The sequence below is a fragment of the Vulpes vulpes genome, chromosome 6 (genome assembly GCF_048418805.1).
Source record: "Vulpes vulpes isolate BD-2025 chromosome 6, VulVul3, whole genome shotgun sequence".
Lineage (NCBI taxonomy): Eukaryota > Metazoa > Chordata > Mammalia > Carnivora > Canidae > Vulpes > Vulpes vulpes.
In genome coordinates this window covers 120773935-120789897 of record NC_132785.1, presented here as the reverse complement: position 1 = coordinate 120789897, position 15963 = coordinate 120773935, and positions in this window count along the sequence as shown.

Below are 15963 nucleotides of genomic sequence, written 5' to 3'. Positions count from 1 at the left end.
TCACGACTACACCCTCTTCCTGTAGGATCCTTCCTCTCCTCCTCCTGCTTCTCCTGCCTGGCCTTTTCTTATCTATTTCCTGAATTAGCATCTCTGAGGAACTGCTCTCTGGCTTTGACAGCCACCCTCCCACCCCCACCCAAGGGACTTGGCTGGAGCAGAACAGACTCCCATTAACCAAGGTCTCAAAAGACTAATGACTATACAAGAGTGCCAATGGGTCAACTGACTCTTCCTTGAGTCTTGGAGAGTGCGGTTATTCTCCATCTTGGGTTTACAAGACCAAAATAATTATTATACTACAAAGGCTCTTCACTTTATGTAGTTATTTTCAATAATGCTAGTGATTGGTGCCAGGATTGGAAGGATTATGAAATATAGAATTGATGCTATTTGACCAATAATAATAAAAGGATGTTCTAAGCAGAGAGTCTTTTTCAGGGACTGGATGCTCCCGCTGCCGTGGAGGAACACTGACCCTAGGTTTACACTACCCGATGGGTGGGGTGCACACTGAACAAGGCCAGGGGACATTTACATAGGGTGTACAGTGATGTCAAATGTACGGGGCAGTTCCCAGGATCAGGGTTCCCAAGAAGATGCTTTGGTCACCTCGGTGAGGTCAGTATTAGAACCAAGAAAATCTGAAGATATGTTTATCAAAGCCATGGGAGACCCTGGTGGACGCTTCCAGCCTGGCAGCCAAGTGAGATGACATGGAGGCCAGACTGCCCCAACAGACTGCTCCGGATCTGCTGACTCTTCTTCTTGGCCAGGGCGTGATAAACACGGACAAACTCTTACTCTTTGGCCATCTCTCTGCAGAGGCTCCAGGAAGAATCATGCTGTTCTGATGAGGCTCTCCTCCAGCCAGGACAGGAGGCTTTGATGGGGTGTCTGCTCGGTGATAGGTCAGGTTTCCCTCCAGGTACACAGGCCCCCAGGACTTGATCTCAGGGTTCACCCATGTCCTTGGCCACTGTTCTGGGTTCAACTGTGTCTACCTCTCCTTTCCTACATTCACATAAGGAAGTCTTGACACACACATGCCGCCCCCCCATCCCCGACCAGGACTTCAGAACTTGACCTTATTTAGAAATAGGGTTGTTTGCAAATCAGATTGGGTAAGGTGAGGGCATACTGGACTAGGGAGAGCCTTGAATCTATTATGACCGGGGAGTCGTTGGTTATGGTAGCCCTGGGGAACCAACACCTGCAGCCACCTTTATGGGTGGCTCATCTTTCTGCCTTTATGGGTCAGCTCCTCCTGGTTTCACTCTGGGAAGGAAGCTTACTACTCTTCAGGTTTTGAGAATCTGCTGTCGCTCGTGAGTACTAATCACAGTAATATTACGAAAGACATCTTTTGAAGAAAAACATTTAAATTCTTGGCTTTGTTTATTATCAGGTATCCTTGTAAACCCCTTGATGGAAACTTGCTTTAGTATGCACTCATCTTGTTTGGAGAGTCGACACGAGGAACTGTCACTACAAGGGAGTCGTCTGTGTGGGTGACGGTCATTGGAGGATGTTGGTCATTAAGTTACTCAAGGACTCAGAGCCAGAGCCCTAGTGACCCATGACAAAATCCTCTCAAAATTTAGAGCCAAGAATCTACTGCATTTCTGTTTATTTATTTTTGCCCCCATGACGGACTTATATACGATGCAAGGTATACACAGTGTGTATGCGTCGCTGTTTTTTTCAGACTGCAAGGAAGTTGGGATTTCATTCCCACCACTTCCCTCAGCCAAGAGTTCTGGGTGTTTTCTCCTTTCGCAGTCCTGCATTTCGTTCGTCTGTTTAGCTTCATGAATGTTGGTTTTATTGTTCCTTTACTATGACAATAGCCACCTCAACTCTCTTTTGGAGGAAAGCAGGATATGAATCAACAAATTGAAAAGAAGATTTTTTAAAAATGCAAAGCAATGAAGTTTCGGGAGATGGTGGGGAGGGAGGATGATTTTTTACCAGAAGCCTAGTCTTAAAAACAAAAACAAACAAAGCAAAACCCAGTATAGTCCTTTTCCAGCTGACATGTACCGCAGGCATGTGGGAGAGGACGGAGATGAACTGAGGAAGCGGGGAGGCGAGAATGTTCACATCCATGGGGCAAGAGCTGTAAGCTGACACAGGAGCATGTGGCCATGAGTCTTCTCTACAATTGTTTCCATGTCTCTGCTAAATGTGGAACCAGGCTGTTCTTCGGGGACCCAGTTTAATCAACTTACATATTCTTTTCTGCGTCTAGAGTAAACAGCAAGTCTGTTCCAGAAGCTCTATGAAAGGCCAGGCTCTGCTTCCAGCTTCCTGATTAACACCACTGCTGCTCCTATCTGGGACTAGTCATGGGACCCAGGGTGGAGCACAGTCACCAGGGTACAAATGTCTCCGTCTCCTTTCTGTGGGATTTCGCAGGGGTCACTGAGGGACCTGACTCCAGTTCTGCTGCCCCGGCCCTCTCACTTTGGGAAACTCTGTGTGGTAGCCCTCCTGATCTAGGGGCTGCCGAGAGGCTGGGGCTGCACCCTGACCAGTGGGCAGGTGTCATGCCTAGATGTACTGCCACACTTTTCAGGAGCCCCGAGCTGTGGGAGGAGCCATGGTGTCCAGTCCCCAACGTCATACCAGGCCACACTAAGGACAGAGGTAGGACCCAGTGAGACCTTGGCCATGACCCTGCCAAAGCCCTTTTTATCAGGGAAGAGTCTTCTGAAGCTGCTCTCTAATTTTGGAGTTTAAGAGTAGCTGAGGGAGTGGAGAGGAACCCCCATTCAGAGATCTGGAGGTCTGGCCTGGATTTAGAGCAGCCCAATGGTGTTCTCTGCACCTTGCCTGAGGTCCCTGCTGAGGGGTGGGTCTCTCTGGCTCCCTCAGTTGTTCTTAGCACCTGCACATAGGCACAGGCAGGCTTACCCCCCACAGGTGGGTGGGCAGGAGTCCTGGACAGGGAGGGCAGTAGAATCACGACAATCCTACGGTGTGGTGAAGCTGTCGGTGCCCATCCAGGCTCCTTTAGCATACATGCATAGAGCCCTGCCTGTGGGTCTTCTTCAGGCCAGGGTGGGCCAGTGAGCAGGTGGTGGACACCTCACCCCAGCAGCCCTCAGCCAATGACAGATGGCAGCTGGAGTTTAATGTTCCAGCTTTCTCAACCTTCTGCTAGGGTAGTTGTAAGGTTTGTGCTATACTCTTGCTACTCAGAGTGTGGCCCACAGGCCAGCAGCATCGACATCACTGGTAGCTTGTTAGCAGTGCAGAATCTTGGGCTCTACCTTGACCTGATGCATCAGAATCTGCATTTCAACAGGGTCCCAGGGGTTTTGTGTGCGAGTTAGTTTGAGAAGCACTGTCCTATGCTGCTTCCCAAAGATCTCCAAAGGGATGAAGTCCCGGTTGCCCCATAGTAGTCTGCTCCATGCCATACTTTTACAGATTTCCTGTACCTTTGTGTCTCACTTACCCTGCCCTCCCCCCTGCTTTCTGGGATCCCCTGCCAAATACACTATGCTGTCTCCAGATCTGCTCCTGAGGAACCAACCTAAGACCCATGGCCTCTTTGGGATGAAATAATGGATCTGCTGCAAAGCCCAGCCCAGCCCTCCCAAGTTGTGCCATGCTGGGCAAGTGAAATGGGATGAAAGTAATATTTGGTTCTTAGAATTCGTCTGGGGATTAAATGAGATTGCTCCTGTGAAGAGTTTGCACCGTGGCTCTCACAGAGTAGCCCTTCCATAAATGTTGGTTATGACTACCCTTCTGCTGCTGCTTCTGAAACCCTCCCAGACTCTTGCACCCAGTGAGTGTCCAGACATCCAGGTCATGCAGGAACAGGGACATAGAGCTGTAGAAAGGGCTCTGGACCTGGAGTGGGAGAAAAGGGCTTGGACTCAGCTGTGCAGCCAACTAACTGAGCCTCAGTTTCCTTATCTGTGAAATGGGAATGTAAACAACCAACCTCACAAGGCTGTTGGGAAGAAGAAATTAAACAGTGTGTAGAAACCATCTGGCAGTAAATCTGGTATATGGTGGGTGCTCAGCAAATGTTTGTGGAAGCAAAAGTAGAAGGGACGGCGCTCTGAACAATCTGCTGGGTTTGTGGCACCTCTCCCAGCACAGGGCATGACCCCAGAATGACTCATCATTCTTAGGCCTCAAACTTGGGCCTGGCCTTCTGCCCACTGGTGCAGCCTCCCTGCGTGGGTCACCCCAGCACCACCTTCGCCTGAGCAAACAGGAAGCGTCAATAGGCAGAAAGGTTGGGCCTCTTGCCCCTCCGAATGAGGCTCACGTCCTTGCTTCATGTGCAGACAGGATTCAGTACTGTTGCTTGAACCTAACGCCTTCCCCAGGCAAAGCCGGCAAGAGCCACTGAGGCCCCGCTGTTCCTCTGAGCAGATGGGCAGGCCCTGGACCAGAATGAGGGAGTGTATTGCGAGACAAGCCATCGCTCCTAGCCTGAAGGATGGAGGCGGACTCCCCTCTGAAGGAGCGAGGAGACGCAGCCTGCTGTCCCAGATACGGCCCTCAGCTTTAGCATCAGCGGCGCACACTTGCCCGTGTTTTCCCCTGTTTTGCACACAGAATCCAGTTAAAACAACCCTCTTAATGTCCTTGTCTACTAGTTATATCACCGTGTCATGTCTGGGTCTGTTTCTATTGACTAGTTTTTCACCTCATTTTGAGTTATAGTTTCCTGCTTCTTTGCACACCTGGTAATCTTTAAGTTGGATGCCAGATGCTGTGATGGGTGCTCCAGATGGGTGCTTGCTATTTTTGTTTCCTTTTACATATTCTTGAACTTTGTTCTCGGACGCAGTTAAATTATTGTAATCCTTCTGAGGCTTGTTTTTAAGCTGGGTTAGGTGGGACCAGAGCATACTTTAGTCTGAGGCTCATGTTTTCCCATTGCCGAAACAGCACTCTGAGGACTCTGTGTGCCCTGTACATCACCCATCTTGGCCAGTGGGAATGCGAACCACTCCTCCTAGCCCGAGGGGAGCCCCCTGGATGGCCCAGCCTGCTCTTTTTGTTGCTTATTTTTCCAGGTAATTTCTTTACATGTATGCACTGACCAGGGGTTAATCAGGTCAGACCTTTTTTTTAAGATTTTATTTATTTATTCCTGAGAGACACAGGCAGAGGGAGAAGCAGGTTTCATGCAGGAAGCCCTATGTGGGACTCGATTCCAGGACCCTAGGATCATGCCCTGGGCCGAAGGCAGACACCCAACTGCTGAGCCACGCAGGTGTCCCTAAAAAAATTTAGGGATCAAGTCCTGCATTGGGCTCCCTGCTCAGCAAGGAGCCTACTTCTCCCTCTGCCTGTGTTTCTGCCTCTCTGTGTGTGTGTGTGTGTGTGTGTGTGTGTGTGTGTGTCTCATGAATAAATAAATAAAATCTTAAATTAAAAAAATTTTTATTGGGATAACATACACCTAACATAAAATTTACCACTGAAGCCATTTTTAAGCATGTGGTTCAATGGCATTAAGTCCCTCTGTCTCAGTTTTAAGCGAAAAATGCTTATTTTTCTTCTAATAATTATTAAACACTTACCAAGTGCTAGGGATTGAAGCAGCTGTTAGGGTTACACCTATTTCAAAGACAAGGAATGTAGAGCTTAGGATATAACTTGCAGAGGTGTCAGAGTAGTTGGTGGTATGGTTCAGATTTAGTGCCACAAGGCCGAGAGACAAGCTTCACTGAGAAAGGGTCTCTAGCTCTGATGGCCTTCACCTGTGTGTAAGGACTTCCACTGGAAAGCTATTTCTTGGCTCGGAGCAGGCATTCTGGAAATTAGCTCCCAGTCCATGGTTATAGGAGCCTATTCACCCAAATAACAGAAGTGCCCTGGGCTTGGGGCCAGACTGATGTCTGAATGGTAGAGCGTCTGTCACCTGTGACCCAGGACAGGGCCAGGCTTGGCACACAGATCTGAGAGGGGCTCCATCCCCAAGGCCCTGTGCCAGGCAGGGCCGCACCAGGACTCTGCACGCGTGGGGTGCTGGTAGGACCCCAACACCACAATACACAGTCAGCCACTTGGAGTTAAATGTCAGCTTCATTTGCATCCCTGGCTTATCTTAAATTGCAATTACAAATCTTCTGAAATCCCTGTTTAACTCCTTACCAGCTCCAAATGGGCACGTTAGCAGCCATTGATCCAACCCATCAGGGATTCTTGGCTTCAAGGAGTCGATCCCTTTATGTACATGAATGAAAACAAGACTCTTGTCTCAGAAATACTCTAGCGGCCTCTTTGCAAAGGCGGTGGGTCATTCACTCCCAGCCTTTCACAAGAAAACCCTAGAAGCACATTCCTTTGTATGGTTTCTGTTTGTGTCAAATGCACTTTAAGAATCACAAGTGGGGTCTTAGTTATTTCCCACTAGCGACACAGGAACTTGGAGCATTTGATAGACACTCCTCTTACCGGCGGAGGAGTGAAGGCCGAGGGACAGTCACCCTCACAGGCTCTCCGTCCAGTGGGGCCCACGCAGAGGCCACACCTGCCCAGCACCTCTGTCCAGCCACTGTCCCATGAGGCTCCGTTTGCCTGGAGGCGGGTGGCCCCTCTTACTGTGTGAGTGGCTCTCTCAGCCCTGGGAGCCCCGACTGCACTTTTTCCTCTGTTTCCCTCCATAGGACATGGAACCCAATGTGCTCTTGGATTAAGATGTCCAACCTTCACTCTTGCTTTATCTCCAAGCAGTTGCAGTTTTGTGGCTCCCAACCATCACTGGTCTTCCCAGTAGTGACATGCAGGGAAACAAGGAAGCCGAATTTTACCTCCCTTTACCCAGCACAGAGTTTGCCATAAATCTCAGCCCTAAAGAGACTGCAGACAAGGAAACAACTACCTAACAGACAGATTCCCCAGAGCCCCAGCAGAACAAGAATTACGCATTGGGTAAAATAATGATTTGTTTAAAAAAATTCTGAGAGTGTGCAATCCCAGGAAGTCTGCTTTTCTGGTGAACTGAGATTTTTGATTGTCCCAGTACTTGAGTGGTGACTGGGCATGGGAGGGTGGGCTGAGGTCGTCTGTGGGGGGTGATAGAGAATCTGAAGGGCATTGGAGCAGCTCTTCTTTGAAGGTCCAGGGATGGGGCAGGACATCTGGCAGCCTCACCTGTAATCAAGGAAGAGAACTACTCTGGGGATGAGGGCGTTGCCGGCATACTGGACACTCAGAACCAGGGCCAGCTTCATGGTTGTGTGACTAGGGCAGCCACTTGGGTGCCACGTTCAGAAGACCTCCAAGCTCTACAGTCACCATCTTGAAATTCTCTATCACTTTTTGAACAAGGGCTCCTGTGCTTGGCTCTTGATAGTAGATAGCCAGACCTCCCTGGGGAGAGTCATTCCTAAACCCTCCTTTTCCTCCATAGGACAGAATTATTTTCAGTAATGGGGCACCTGGGTGGCTCAGCAGTTGAGTGTCTGCCTTTGGCTCATGGTGTGATCCTGGGGTCCTGGGACTGACTCTTGCATCAGGCTCCCTGCAGGGAGCCTGCTTCTCCCTCTGTGTCTCTGCCTCTCTCTGTGTGTCTCTCATAAATAAATAATAAAATATTTTTTAAAATTATTTTTAATAATAATCATGAAATGGAATAGATAATAACAATGACCAGAGGTAAATGTAGACATTGAAATTTTTCTTTTGTTGTATGTATGATATATATATTTGTATATATATATTGATCCCTTTGGTTGCAGTCTGATATATTTTATGAAAATAATTTTAAAAAAAGAAAATAATTGTCTAGTAACTAACAATTTTTCAGTAATGTTTTATTCTCTTGACTTGTTCTTTAGCTTCTAAACAATCCACAATTTGACAAGAAGAACAAATTTTGATTTTAAAGATAGGATTTAAATCCAGTGAACAATTTCAGGCATGAACTAAAATTTGTACTTTCCAAGCAAAACCGCTATACCTCACGAATGTATACTTGGTTTTCTCTTACACTTAGACACAACATTAAAATTGTAAGTGCTCACAGGGAATGGAGTCACTCAAGTTCTGTGCAGTCATTTTGTCACATTTCTGTTTGAAGGTGAGCTTCATGTATGGTACATGGTTGGGAATGAAGCTGTGCCCCAAGTAAACTCGGGTGACTTCAAGCCGTCGTGGAGTGAACCTTGAAAGGAATCTGACAAGCTGCTCCAACTATGTTCCAAACTGGAGGTGACCACATAACTGGGGGTTCTCTAAATTAACTCCTATGCAAAAAATGAATTAAAGGATATGTGACCCAAAAAATGCACTAATTTTAAGATACCATCTATCTTATTAAAACTTAACCAGAACTGCAGTAGTTATTTACAAATTAGACCCAAAGAACTGTCTTTGAGGGATCTTTATCACCAGTAACGTTTAGTATTGCTGACACATGATGCTGGTAAAAAGCAGACCAACTTTAGGACATCTCGTTATTGTTTTAAAATTCTCCACCGATGACGTGCCACCTGATTGCCTACATCTGGGCAGGTGTACACCACTGCCAAGAGATGCCCTTTTTATTTTGCCATTAAAGTCACAAACTTTTTTGGTTTGAAGGGCAATAATAGCCAGTATTGCTAAGGATTTGGGGCTGCTAGCAGCAATAAAACCTTTGGGCAGGACAACATGGCCAAATGTCAAAAGTACATATCCGCTGACCTAGATATTTTGCTTCAAAGATTTTAGTCTAAATAGATGGTCATGGGGGTGCCTAGAGATTTAGGAGTAGAGACACTCAACACCGTATTGCTTATAATAAAGACATGGGAAGTAAATCAGTTGAATACATTCAGTCCATCTATGCATTTCGAATATGTAACAGCCATGTTTAAAATGTGTAAAACTATTTAATGGTATGGGAAACTTTTCATAACATATTCTTCAGTGAAACAATCAAGAGTATAAACCACAATGTATTATAGTTCCCTTTTTAAAAGAAATCAGAATATGCATATTATTCGTACATGCCACCCACTTCCCAGCTGGAGCACAAAATACGTGTACATTTTCTTTTATATCCAAATTCTGATTCCAGACTCCTGCTCCCACAAAGATCACGGGAGATCCATTTTTCCAGCTCCCAACTAAGGTCATTCTGGAAAGTAGCAGGAGAGTGCTTTGCAGTTTCACCAATCCGGCCTGCTGCTGCTTCTCTCAGCAGCCTTGCTTTGCCCAGAAGGCCCGGAGGTCACCTCCAGGGACTGTCTTGGAGAAGGAGCTCTCTTTCTCTGGCCGCTGGCTCCAAGCAGGTTCCCCTCCTTAGCTGTCCCAACTGCCTACACCCCAAGCTCAGGTGTTTAGCAAACCTTTGCTGAGTGCTTGGGGGAATAATGCAGAGTCAAGTGCAGCGAAAGCCTTGGTAGCCAAGGGCTCACTATCCCTTTGGGCTCACAGACCCAAAGCCACCCTGCCACCCTCAGGGTCTGAACAGAGCAGACACCAGCCCAGCCCCTTTACCCCCGGAGTCCTGATGAGGATGTGACTCCTTCTTGTGCAAGAGCAGACCCTCATGGCCACCCCAGATGCCCAGAAAGAGAAAGGATCTGTTTCCTCCAAGGGAGGCACCCCCACCCCTACCCACAGACACACACCCCATGTGCATTCAGGCGCACAGGCTTCGATCTGACCTCTCTGATCTAGAAAAAGCAAAAAGTAGGCATCAGCATAATTCCCAAAGCTGGTTAGTTATATAATTAGATAACACAACGTAAGGAAAACCAACAGTCCCACCCAAATCGTCATTTAGATAAAAATCATTTCCCCAACTCCTCCAAGGCACAGTCGGGCCTTTAGAATCATCTCCCTGTTTCCGTTGGTGACTAGGCCATACTAGACGGCCACCGTCATACTTGTGGTCAGGCCACTTTTCTCTCAGTATGCTAGATAAGTCCTTCACATTTGTGTAACTAAAGAGCCCTGGCTGGGACTTTTTCGAAAAACATTAGAAATCTGCTCTAAAGGAGAAATGAGGGATCCCTGGGTGGCGCAGCGGTTTGGCGCCTGCCTTTGGCCCAGGGCGCGATCCTGGAGACCCGGGATCGAATCCCACATCAGGCTCCCGGTGCATGGAGCCTGCTTCTCCCTCCGCCTGTGTCTCTGCCTCTCTCTCTCTCTCTGTGACTATCATAAATAAATAAAAAAAATTAAAAAAAAAAATTAAAAAAAAAAATAAAGGAGAAATGATGTCTCTGCTTCCAGAAACGAAAAATTGTTAACACGTTTCAAATGTTGTTACTCCTGTTACAGGCTTCCACGAGGCAGGGCGCATTCCTAGCACTCACCCTATTCCCAGGTGTGTGTGTGTGTGTGTGTGTGTGTGTGCAGGCGTGTGCAGGCGTGTGCATGCCTGTGTGAGCATGTGTTTTGTGTATGCATTAAAAATTGGTAACATGTGTACAAAATCACAAATCATGGCCAAATTAAAGTGAGGCGATTATGGGCAATGTTAATTTCCTTTTAATTGCCTTTTGGGTTTCTTTTGCTTGAATTTTAAGATTAGCTCAAAAAGTGGAACAAGCAGGGCAGCCCCGGTGGCTCAGCGGCTTATAGCGCCGCCTTCGGCCCAGGGCCTGATCCTGGAGACCTGGGATCAAGTCCCACATCAGGCTCTCTGCATGGGGCCTGCTTCTCCCTCTGCCTGTGTCTCTGCGTGTCTCTTGCCTCTCTCTCTGTCTTTCATGAATAAATAAATAAAACCCTTAAAAAATTTTTAAAAAGTGGAACAAGCACAAAGCTGGGCTTTTTGTTGCTTAATATTTTATTTTCTCTTCCCTTGATCTTTCTTCTAAAAACCAAAGCCCCACATGTCTGATTAATTAAGGTTTTCAGTTAATCAGATTTTATTAGATATTTTACAAGTTTTCTAGACAATTGCCTGTAAGCTGGTCTGATGAGAAAGGGCAGATGGGACCTGTCTCATCATGGAGAAGAGCCCAGTGAAAAGAGCAGACTGAACAGTGAAGGTGTTCATGTAAATCAATGCGATTTGGAATCGGAAGAGTTTGTTTTAAAAAACATCCATCTCAGCAAATAGTGAGCTGAAATTAGTGATATTTATTTAAAGCCACACAATGAGTTTTGAAACCGCAGGGGCACCTTGATTATCTTGTCTGTAGCTCACTTTTTGGGACTCAAATCTGATTTTTAAAAAGTATTCATTTTAATTTTAAAACTTTCAAGCAATTGTTTTTCTCTGTGCTTGAGCAGTTTCCCATCTGTCAGGTGGCAAATGGGCTGGTGCTTTTTAAAACAGTTTTTTATTTCAAATTACCAACGTAATACATATTCATTGATGAAAATATGATAAATACAGAAGAGCTCAAAGAAAAACAATCATCCATAATCCCACCATGCTGTTCATGAAAAAGCTGCTCATTTGAGGCTTTTACTTCCAGCCTAATACACACACACAAACATACACACACCATAGATACATACAGACATAGCTACATGTAAACACACACATTCAGGTATACACGATATGATAACCAAAGTGTCCTGGGCACACTAGTTCGTAATCTACTGGTTGTAACTTAGCAGAAGTTGTAAACATAGCTTTAGATATTCTCAGTTAACATCTTTGTAATGGCTGCATTGTGCTCTATCATAGCATTGGGTATTTAAATTATTTCCACTTCCTTGAGATCATAGTAATTACTTCAGTGTACATTTTTGTTGTATATTCCCTATAAGTAATTTCTTTTTTTAAAAAGACTTTATTTATTCATTCATGAGAGACACACAGAGAGAGGCAGAGACACAGGCAGAGGGAGAAGCAGGCTCCTCTAAGGAGCCTGATGCCGGACTCAATCCCAGGACCCCACGATCACAACCTGAGCCAAAGGCAGAAGTTCAACCACAGAGCCACCCAGGAATCCCTATAAATAATTTCTTTAAAACAGAATTGCTAAAGCAAAGGCAATGTGCGTTTTCAAGGTTTTTGCTACATATTGATACAACTCTGGACAGGTTGTACTAATGTGCATTTCTTCAAGCCAAAGGTGAGCACACTGGTTTCTCCCATATTGAGTATGCCAGCATTTTAAAGATATTCTAATATCTTTGGCTAGTGGAGCTGAAATATTAAGATGTGATTCTGTTACGACAGCCCTAGATAAAAGAATTAGAACATCGTCAAATACCAAACAGTAGTGTGCACCTGTCTTGCTTTCCGATGCTTAAAGCTGGATCCCCATCCTATGTCTTACTGCAGTATTGTATGAGCAACGGGATGCTGGACAGGCAGAAAAAGTATATATATAACAAGGAAATAAATGTGTAAATGCACACACAGACACGTACATGTATCGGTATATCCCAATTTTGTAAAAATCTGAATACGTTTGTATACAGACACTCATACACATACGCCCTCCCAAAAGACATAATAAAAATCCTAAATCACGATGTCCGCAGCAGTTATCTTAGAGAGGTAGGTTGCAAACAGTTTTTGTTTCCTTCCTTTTATTTACCTATGTTTTCAAATGTTCTATGATGACCATCTACCACTTTTGAAAACACATACACCTAAATAATCAATGTGGTTATTTTTTTCTGAGCAAACGAAACTCCTCCTGGCATTCTAGGCAATCGATTAGCCCCTTCCGCTGTTAATCTCTTCCTCCCACTCCAGTTGTCCTGAGGTTTGGAAACCAGTGTGGGTGAGCGGATGATTCAGTCATCAGACCACCCAGGTATACCAGAACCAGCCGGCCCCTAACCATCTGAAGCAAATTGCTGGGCCCTAGTTTCTTCATCCTTAAAATAAGAAATCAGGGAAAGGTTTCAACTTGAACATCAGCTAGAGTGGGGTACTGTTATGAGAACATTTTGGAGGCTGACTCCAAAATGGAATCTGGAAAGTCAGAAAGACTTCTGTGATTGACTAGTGGTGTAGGCCTCAAGAAGAACTGCAGCGGTTGATTACAGATGTCTGCCGTGGAAACGAGAGCGGGAACCCTCGAGTCTCCTGCAACATAGTTGTCTTGCCTGGACCCCACATCTGGAACATCCTTTCCCAGTCTCAGACTCTGCTTTCTTGTGCTTCTTCATTCACTATGTCTTTACATATTATCTCTCCCCTTTCTAAGTGCCTCCCTTTTTAATGAAAATCAGAAATTTAATGTGGTTCAATAAATACTTACTCTAGGAAATGTAAAGGTAAAAAGGTAGAAGGATCCCTCCCTGCACTGGAGGAACCTCCACGGGACGCTGGAGAAGGCAGTCCAGGACCACATTTCATCGAAATTTTTCTTGGATTATGAAGGAAGCTGAGCATAGTGGTGGCCAAGGAGTTCACCAGAAAGGGAAAGACCAGGGATGCAGGACCCAGATGCTGGGGAAAGAAAGGTCACCAGGCAGAGGAAGGATGTATGCCAGTTGTCCCTGACCTGCTTCCAGCCCATTCGGCACACATGTGACCCAGTTGCGCCTCACCTGCCTCCATCCCCTGTGTCTGACCCCTAGGGGCTGGCAGGAGATTGCTGGCCATGCTTCAGGGGGAGCACTGGTGAGTCTCTGCTGAGTCTCTGCTGGTCTTAGACGACGGCGTGGAGAGCAGATGGTTAGGGATGGAAGACCGGGGGAGATGTTGGTGTTCAGCAGCGTCCTTTCAGTGCGCAGTGATAAGTGACAGGTTAGACCTGCCCATCCTAGGGAACATGGGGCCTTGGCTCAGGGACATCTGCCCTGTCAGCTGTGGTGAGAAGGGAATAGTGAATGCAGAGCTTTCATTGGGAGGTAGGCCTCAGGCCTGCTACTTTGCATGCTTTCCTGCTTGGGCAGAACTTTTTTTAAGATTTTATTTATTCCTGAGAAACAGAGATAGAGAGGCAGAGACACAGGCAGAGGGAGAAGCAGGCTCCCTGCAGGAAGCCTGATCTGGGACTCAATCCCAGGACCCTGGGAACACTACTCAAGCCAAAGGCAGACATTCAATCTCTGAGCCAGCCAGGTGCCCCTGGGCAGAACTTTAGATCCCAAGTATATACCCCTCTCTGGGAGATCCACTTTCAGCTAATAGGAAGCCAAACTTCTGACTCATAAAGGCACCTGAATGGGGACTTTGAGCCCCAGTGGAAAATTGGTCCAGATGTTCTCAAATATCCCTTCCAGCCCTGAGACTATACATCCCCTTCCTTCAAAATGCCACCTTGGTAGTCAGTGTATCACTCACTCTGTTAGATGAAAAGGTTCCGTTTACGTGATATGTCACTAAGGCTGCCTGGCCTGTGACCCCAGCATCTCCACTTACCATCTCTGTGACCTCGGGCAAAGCAATCAATCTCTCTACCTCAGTTTCATCACCTATGAGATGGGGATAACACTACAGCTTGTGACCTAGGGCTGTTGTGAGGATAAGATGAGCTAACGCGTGCTCAGTAATTATGTGTTGAGTGTTGAGTATGTCTGTTCTTCCCTGTAACCTGGGTACATAGACCATGACTCATCTTTGCGTCTTTAGCAGCCCGACGTGACGGCACCAGAACATTCAACTACAAACACTTCCCTCCGTCATCCTCTTTCAAGAGAAAGACAAGAGTAAAGAATAGGCAGATGTTTGAGATGTGGAAATAAAAAGAAACTTCCAGTGGAACACCAGAGTCAGTAGAACTCCAGCCAATCTCCTGTGTCTTCTCAGGCAACAAGTAGTTCTGTGCAGATGATCACAGTTTGCAGGGCAGGCAGGAGCCTCATCCAGCAACACGAACTTCAGGACAGGACCTTGTGCCAACAGTTTCCGTAACAGGGCTTAGAGGGGTGCAGTTTAAAAATGTGAACTCAGGGACGCCTGGGTGGTTCAGTGGTTGGGCATCTGCCTTCGGTTCAGGGCATGATCTCAGAATCCAGGATCGAGTCCTGCATCGGGCTCCCCACAGGGAATCTGCTTCTCCCTCTGCCTGTGTCTCTGCCTCTCTCTCTCTGTGTCTCTCAAGAATAAATAAACAAATCTTAAAAAAAAAAAAAGTGAACTCATGGGGCGCCTGGGTGGCTCAGTGGTTGAACACCTGCCTTTGGCTCAGACTGTGATCCTGGAATCGAGTCCTGCAAGGGGCTCCCCACATCCCTCTGCCTGTGTCTCTGCCTCTCTCTGTGTCTCTCATGAATACATAAATAAAATATTTTTTAGTGTAAACTTATTTATAGGCGTGCCTGTAACAAATACAATAACAAAAACCCAATGAAAATGTAAAATCGTTAATGTATTTATTTATAGAATTGATTACACCCAACAGGACATACATTTATTTATTATATTCTCTGAAATACAATATCATAACAAGAGCTGCCACATTGTAATCTTCCTACATAACACTTTCCATTCATTAACATCATTCTCACTGTAGGTGGAGCCTTTGAGAGAGAGGCAGGAATAAAAGGGGGTGTCTGACAGGTGAGGGTTGGCCCTAAGGTCCTCCCCATTACCTCTGAATCAGGAATTGATGGAACCGTTCCTAACCCCTCAAGCAATGGGACTCAACCTCAGCTGTGCATGGGGTCACCTGGGGAGTTTTTAAAAAGACTCATGTCTGGGGACCTGAAGGTGCTGTTGAGGCTGAGAACTGCTGGTTCAGGGCAGGTGTTTGTCATCCCTGATGGTAAGTGATGGGGGTCGGGGGCCTCCTTGAAAAGGGGCCAGCAGATGCCCATCTGTGTTGCATGGGTTCTTTGCACAGAGGCCTGGTCACAAGGTCTCGATCTGTTAGGTACATAGTGGCCACATCCCCTGCTTAGGGGATCTGCTATGAGCAACGCAAAAGGGATGGAAGAAATGGAAATGGTTATTCTCCTAAATAGCTGAGAATATAGGGAGGGTTTAGAAATGTGGAAATGCTTGAAAGCTGACTCATGCTCATCGACATTTAAAAATCCAGTTGCTGTTCTCAGAACGTTATTTTTTAGAGACTCAGAAAATGTAATTCTGTGTTGCAACCTGGCTGGCTCCCCTCAGGGAGC